Below are 6,667 nucleotides of genomic sequence, written 5' to 3'. Positions count from 1 at the left end.
TACAGTTTTTAAAAATTTTTGAACCCCCCCCCATGAATTTTCAGGCAATTTGGGCTGTGACCCCCTTTGGGGGGGGGGGGGGGGGGGACACGGACCCCCATGACCCCCCATTCCCCACTCACCTGCTCCTCCACGGCATCATCACCCCCGTGGTGATGCTGGGGTGCCCCAAATGACATCATCACCCCTCCAGGCCCCCCAACCCCCCCTTTTTATTCACCCCCCCAAAAAGACACAAAACGAGGGAAACGGCCCCAACCGGCAGCTCGTTACTTTAATAATGCCATTTACGTATGTACGCACGCACCCCCGCCAAAAAGGGGGGCTCTGCTAGAAAGATAAAGGAGGGGCGGCCCCCCCAAACGCTTGCAGCCCCCCCCAGCCCCCGTCCCGCAGGCTGCCAGCCGGCCCCTCACCCTCAGCACGCCCAACGACCGGCAGGCAAACCTGGGCCGGGGGTCTCTCCTGAGCACCACGGGACGCTCACAGCGAGGCATCTGAAAAACAAAAATCCCAACGGATATTTCAGCACGTTAAAAAAACAGCACCGAAGGCAGCAGAGGAATTCGGTCAGGGCAAGGGAGAGGGTAGCAGTCGAGCTAAAGGAGGGTGCCAGGCAAACGGGTCAGCTCAAAATACAACGCCGCCTTTAAAAGCTCGAGCGATTCGAACGCTTAAAATCAGCGTGAAGACTAATTGACACAATTCTGAACACGTTCTTCGCAGAGAAGTAAACGCTCTCGCTGGTGTCGGAAAACGCCTCGTCCCTTCCTTACAGCACCGCTGCAGGGAGATAACCCCGTGAGGCTGCAGGACAAGGGCGCGCCGTAATCAGCATCTACGCTCACGGATCCACCGCCGCAGCTCCAGCCCTCGCGCTGCTGCTGCTGCTGCTGCGCATCTCGCTCGCTTGGCCGATAAAGCTGAAAGTGAAGCGTAAAACTTTGAAGAGTAAAATGAAAAAGAAAGAACAAATCTCAGCAATTCATTTTATGCTAAAAAGGCGTGCGCACGCTTACATACGTACAATGAGAAGACTCGTACTATAAAAATATTTGATTTTCCTTTTGCGTTCATTGAAATTGCGTAGCTGTGAATTCATACCGTTAAATTATCTACCTCCAAGCTACACAGCTATCGTTTGACCAGGGGTTTTGCGTGTGTGACATGACTAGGAGGGACGCCTGGCCAGCTGCGCCGAGACCGATGCTACCGAACTGCCGGGGAAACGCGCCGTCGAAAGCGAGACAGAAATAAAGTGCTTCAGAGCACTCTGCCAAAAGATCAGGAAAAAAGCCCCTAACGTTCAGTTGCCTCTCTTTTTAAACGTTTAGAGCAACTACCCAACTGCTTAAGCACACCTAATAAATTATACACTACAGCTATTTGGCAGTTGCAGTTTAAACAACGCAAGTCAGTTTGGAAATTAGACAATTTTAACTTTCTTTTTAAAATTTCATTTATGATAGAAAAATCAGTGAGATAAGAGATCTCCCATACGGTTTTACTTTTTTTGGGGGGGGGGGGGGGGGGGGGCAGGCGGTGGGGAATATCAAATCCCCGGTGCTGCAATACATCAGGCTACCAAAAAGGACTGGCAGGTTTGCTAACGCTGTTGGCTGTACCCAAGCGTGCGGAGGAACGCGTCTTTATGATCTCTCGACCGTTACACCCGAGAACCAAAGATCAGCCATACGTCGACTATTGGAAGATGTGCTGCGCTTGGGTCCTTGCAAGGAAATCGACTTAACTCCTTTTTTTTTTCCAGAGAGAGTGAAAAGTCTCCTTGCGGATGACTTCTACTGCCAAGCACGTCATCTCTGAAGATCCATTCTGATGGGAAGTTTGTAAAAGGCAACTCCTTTGAATGAAAAAGATTTCCATTCTGGAAAATCTCTTTCCACCCGAAGTCAAAATTACGCACTGCAGGTTAGGAAAAAGGACATTAGAGAATCAGTAACTCACCGAAAACACATCAGGACTCTCTGTCGCTAGTTACGAGGCTGCTACCGCTTCTCGGGAAAGCCTGGAAAACACACCGAAGCGACGCCGATTTGTCCCATGTTGTCCACGCCTCTTCTTTGACCTTGATTGCTTTTAGCACAGATGCCAGTATCTCAGTAAGGTTTTCGAGTGCTCCTGTAAGGTATTTTAAACACTGACTGACTGAAAAAGCATAAAGCTTTTATCGTGAAAACAAAGCCTGTTTCTCCCGAACGTCCGAACTCTTACAAACAGTTCCTTTCCTCTTCTAGTCCAACATTATTTTCACAGCACCCTTTAATAGCAAGCGCACAGAAACAGAAGACTCTGCTTTCAGGAAGAGAAAACAGACGAAGGAAAGCAAGCCTTGAATAGGCGTACCACGCTCCAGAATAGACCTTTATTTTTAGTATTTGTGTTAAAATATTTCATGTTAAAAAAATCAGATAGAAGGAGAGCTGCCACATTCTTCATGTTAACTGTAAAGTCCACACTACAAGCACCTTAGGAAAAATGCAGACACACATCACAGGCATACCTTGTACTTGCAGACCACTATGGATCCTTTCCATCCGTCCCGTACTTTCACGGCAGTTGACATTCTGCTGAGAGGAAAGGAAAAAAAAAAAAAAAAACAAACACGTTTAGCACAAAGCTTCCTTTTCTGTGAAGACTACAACTGAGTGGAGGAGAAAGTATTTTGCATCATCTTTGGTGCAGTTGTTGAGACAGGCCACTAGAGCTTCTGCATGTTTTAGACAACCGTGCCTTTTCTTTTGGCTCATCGGCAGCTTTAGAACTCACTTGCCTAGAGACGCGCAGGTGACAGGCACAGACACCTACGTACGTTTTCTCAAGCCTAAGTAGAGCCGCGATTTCCTCACCCGATACGTCCCAAGTTGAGTATTTTTGTTAAAGAGTACGGCAACCCGTCTGTCCTCGCGAACTCGCTGCAAAAGAGGAGTCCTTTTTTCCAGGCCGTTTCTCCAGACGGTCAAGATCTTTGAAAACTGCAGTTGTGCCACCAAACCTGCTCAGGGTCCCTCCCAACCTTCGACCATCGTTAGATTTAACAGGCACACGCTCTATTCCGTCTTCCAACAGCAAAAATACATAACGCCCCCAGACCCCTAGCGCAACCCTACGGACGTCCACACACACCTCGCTGTTTTGATGAGGAGCCACTGAGCACCCCTGCGAGCACAGCGGGATCATGCACAAGACCAGTGTCCTGGTTTCGGCTGGGATAGAGTTAATTCTCTTCCTGGTAACTGGTATAGCGCTGTGTTTTAGATTTAGGACGAGAAAAACGTGGATAACACGCTGATGTTTTAGTTGTGGCTAAGTAGCGCTTACGCTAGTCGGGGACTTTTCAGCTTCTCATGCCCTGCCAGCGAGAAGCTGGGAGGGACCTTAGCCAGGACAGATGACCCAAACCGGCCAAAGGGACAGTCCATACCATATGACGTCACGCTCAGTACATAAGCTGAGGGAGTTGGCCGGGCGGCGGCGACTGCCGCTCGGGGACCGGCTGGGCATCAGTCGGCAGGCGGTGAGCAATCGCATTGTGCGTCGCTTATTTTGTATATTCTTTTATCGTTACGATTGTTTCCCCTTCCTGTTCTGTCCCATTAAACTCTTTACCTCACCCCACGAACTTCACTTTTTTTTCCGATTCTCTCCCCCACCCCACTTTGGGGGCAGGGGGAGCGAGCGAGCAGCTGCGTGGTGTTTAGCTGCCTGCCGGGTTAAACCACAACAATCAGCTTCACCTACGCCGATTTCAGCGAATGCAGCTTCTGAAGCTTTAAACTGAAAACCGTATCTTGACACTTTGCCGCGGCAGAAACGATCCGTAACTAGAACTCTACAAAAACGCAGTAACGCACATTGCAAACCCACAGCAGCGACAGCTTCAGAAATATTTCTACCGGGAACAAGGGAGAAAAACAATACAGTTTCATCTCACGCACAGGAAAGCAGCAGGCAGAGAAAAGGGTCGGCATTCGTAGCCCTTGCAGAACGCAGGCATTCTCCTTCCATTCCTAAACCCGCCTCTTAGGTCGAAATATCACAACACTACTACGGCAATATCGAGAGCAGGGAACAGCAGCCCTGCCGCTGGATGTGCTACTGACTGATGCTATTTACGTAGCAGGACACCTAGACAGAGGGGCACGTTTTTCCACACACAACCCTGAACTTCCTGAAAATTTATGTTTACCAAAACGAGCCATTTGGAACACATTGCCAAACAACGTTTGGCAATAAAACTTTGATGTGTTTGACACACACAAATTTGTGGTAACTCGCTACTTGCTTCCTGCTGTTGTTGTTCTTCCTTCAGAAATTCTACTTGTAGCCAAGTTATTCGCTACCGGTTCAAGCATTTACCTTCCAGGTATTACCAGCACATTTACACAGGCGAGGAACTAAATCGCTCTTCTAAAACTACCCGAGTGAAAATTACAGCCACGAAAGAGGAGTGACAGAGAAGAAAAGGAGAGGTCAGGCAGCAAGAGAGCTCTGCAGGCTGCCACCAGTCAACATCGCACTCTTTTAAAAAAAAAAAAACAAAAAACCACAAACCAAAAAATAACACAAACACAAAAAGCCCACAAAAACCAACAACAAAACAAAACCTTGACGTTGTACCTTTTTTTTCTTTTGGAGCTCGTCCCTGTCTCAGCAGATTGTCTCGTCAGAGCATGAAATGCAGATGATCCGTATCCCGATGACATCTGCACGCGATGAACACGTGTTCAGAAATAGTCCAGATCTGTAAGACCGGTGTCATTTGTGTGGTTTTAATAATCATAACTCCGTTTTATTGACCGATGCATTTGCGAGGAAACTAAGTAACTTTTAAACGTAGCCTCTCCTTGGGCAGAAAAATGCGTTAGGGAGTGAAAAAAATGATGATTCAGAGCTCCCAACCATGACGGAGCAGGGGGGAAATTAACGAAAGTGAAGGCCAACAGCAGCAACACGAAGCGACATTTGGCTTTAATTCTGATCACGTACTTAAGCGACTCTCCAAGTCTATGCCTCGAGCCTATGAATGACTAGCCCTTTTTCGGAAGGACCAACTTTTTTCCTTAAAAGTCCTAGACTGAAGACTCCACTGAACAGAACGTGGATTGAGCCACAGGACAACGTGCCATCAACACTCTCAGGAAAAAAAAATCAAGTAAAAATCAAGTTTAAATATCAGTTTCCATCGTGTCTCATTCATTCCGTTTCTAGTGATACCTGGGTGCTCCAAAATTAACTATCCTGACACCACGTAGTACTACAAATTGAGTTACGCCTATAAAAATAAAAGGCTATTTCCAACCTGCCCATAAAATCAGTATGAACAAACAGAAGAGAAACACTTGAACTTAAAGAAGGACACAGGCAGCTCTTAATTTTTCGTAGATGAAAGCTCATTCTTTTCCCTGAAAGGAAAACACTCGTAACTACCCAGGGTTAGTTACGCTAACGAGGGTACGTAGGCACGCTCTGTTCACGGCAATTGTTCATCAGCTTTTCTGCACCGGCAGCAAATTTGCCTTTTCCCTGGGTTTGACGTGGAGCACCTGCAGCGACCTTGAACGCGCCAATGTTTCTCCCGGCTCCCCCGGCCCCACACGTGCCATCACCTGAGCAGCAAGCGGCGTCAACCACGCAGGATTTTCTTCACGTGACGCAGAAGGTGACGCTGGGAAAAGAGGAGGCACAAAATGAACCTGTTTGTCACACCCAGCCAACAGTGAAAATCCAGGGAAGGATTCTGCCGTGCGGGGCCGGGCTGTGCACCCCGGGAGCTCCAGCCGGCCGGTTTCGCTCCCCTTTGCCGGGTACCGGGGAGACACCGCCGCCTCGTGCTGCCGCCTGCCCCCCGGGGAGAGCCGGGGGACCCCCACCTCACTTCAGCCCTCGGGAACGGGTCCGGGAGAGACCCTCCACGCAAAGAGAGCGGATCCACGCGTGGCGTGGATTTAATCCCCGAGGGAAGAGGCCGGGCTCCCCGCTGGCAGAAGGACAACTCGCCTCCCTGCCGCTCGGAGCGCCTTGCCGGGGACAGCCCTGCCTGCGCCTGGCTGCTCTTCAGCCATGCTGGGAGTGCAGTCTGGCCGACGGATGCTCCGGCAAACAGACACTGCAGCGAATCGCAGCTCCCGCTCGTTACAGCTGCTGGTAATTTTGCCTCTGGCTAAGGCATGCCCCAGACAGCGGACACCCCGTCTCGTTCCAGCTCCTGCTTGCGACGGTTCTGGCTAATTGAAGCTCCAGCTCTGCACCGTTGATTTCAGCTCCTTCTCCTTACAAGCTCCAGCTGTTTGCAACAGCCTGGGCTTTTGACAAGGTCGTAAACCAATCGCCGTCAAAACTCGACTATTAGGATTAAATATCATAGTTGGACATTGTATAAACATTAATTAGTTTGTACGACTAATCAGTTAATAACTATTCGAAGCAGTCGACAAGCAAGAGCTGGACTCGAAGAGGGCGTGCGGGGTCTGAAAAGCAGAGACCACCTCTTCCCCCCAGAGACCACCGCAGACGTTGAGTTTGGCCTGGTGCATGCCGGCCTCCCGCACTTCGGGGTCCAGCAGGACCAGAGCCCCTCCCCCCGGGGAGGGTCCACGCACCCTGCCCACCCCCTGCTTTCCCCCGCAGCCCCCAATGCCCTCCCAGC

The 6,667-nt window shown here is 49.8% G+C and overlaps 1 long non-coding RNA gene across 3 annotated transcripts; it reads right to left on the bottom strand.

Annotated features, from left to right (window-relative positions):
* Nucleotides 1-215: 215 nt before the first annotated feature.
* LOC142085541 (uncharacterized) lies at nucleotides 216-5,721 on the bottom strand. 3 transcript variants are annotated; one of them, XR_012674755.1, is made up of 5 exons: nucleotides 4,639-5,442; nucleotides 2,522-2,585; nucleotides 1,966-2,139; nucleotides 777-923; nucleotides 216-497 (listed from the first exon to the last, which is right to left on the bottom strand). It is a non-coding gene; the product is annotated as an uncharacterized LOC142085541 (long non-coding RNA). The 3 variants fall into 3 exon arrangements; XR_012674756.1 differs by lacking the exon at nucleotides 216-497 and adding an exon at nucleotides 5,628-5,721 and having other exon boundaries at nucleotides 507-923; nucleotides 4,639-4,762; XR_012674754.1 differs by lacking the exon at nucleotides 216-497 and having other exon boundaries at nucleotides 507-923.
* Nucleotides 5,722-6,667: the final 946 nt, after the last annotated feature.

Source organism: Calonectris borealis, chromosome 9, assembly GCF_964195595.1.
Source record: "Calonectris borealis chromosome 9, bCalBor7.hap1.2, whole genome shotgun sequence".
NCBI lineage: Eukaryota > Metazoa > Chordata > Aves > Procellariiformes > Procellariidae > Calonectris > Calonectris borealis.
The sequence above is the reverse complement of the archived record's forward strand: the minus strand, read 5'-3'. Positions and strand labels throughout refer to the sequence as shown.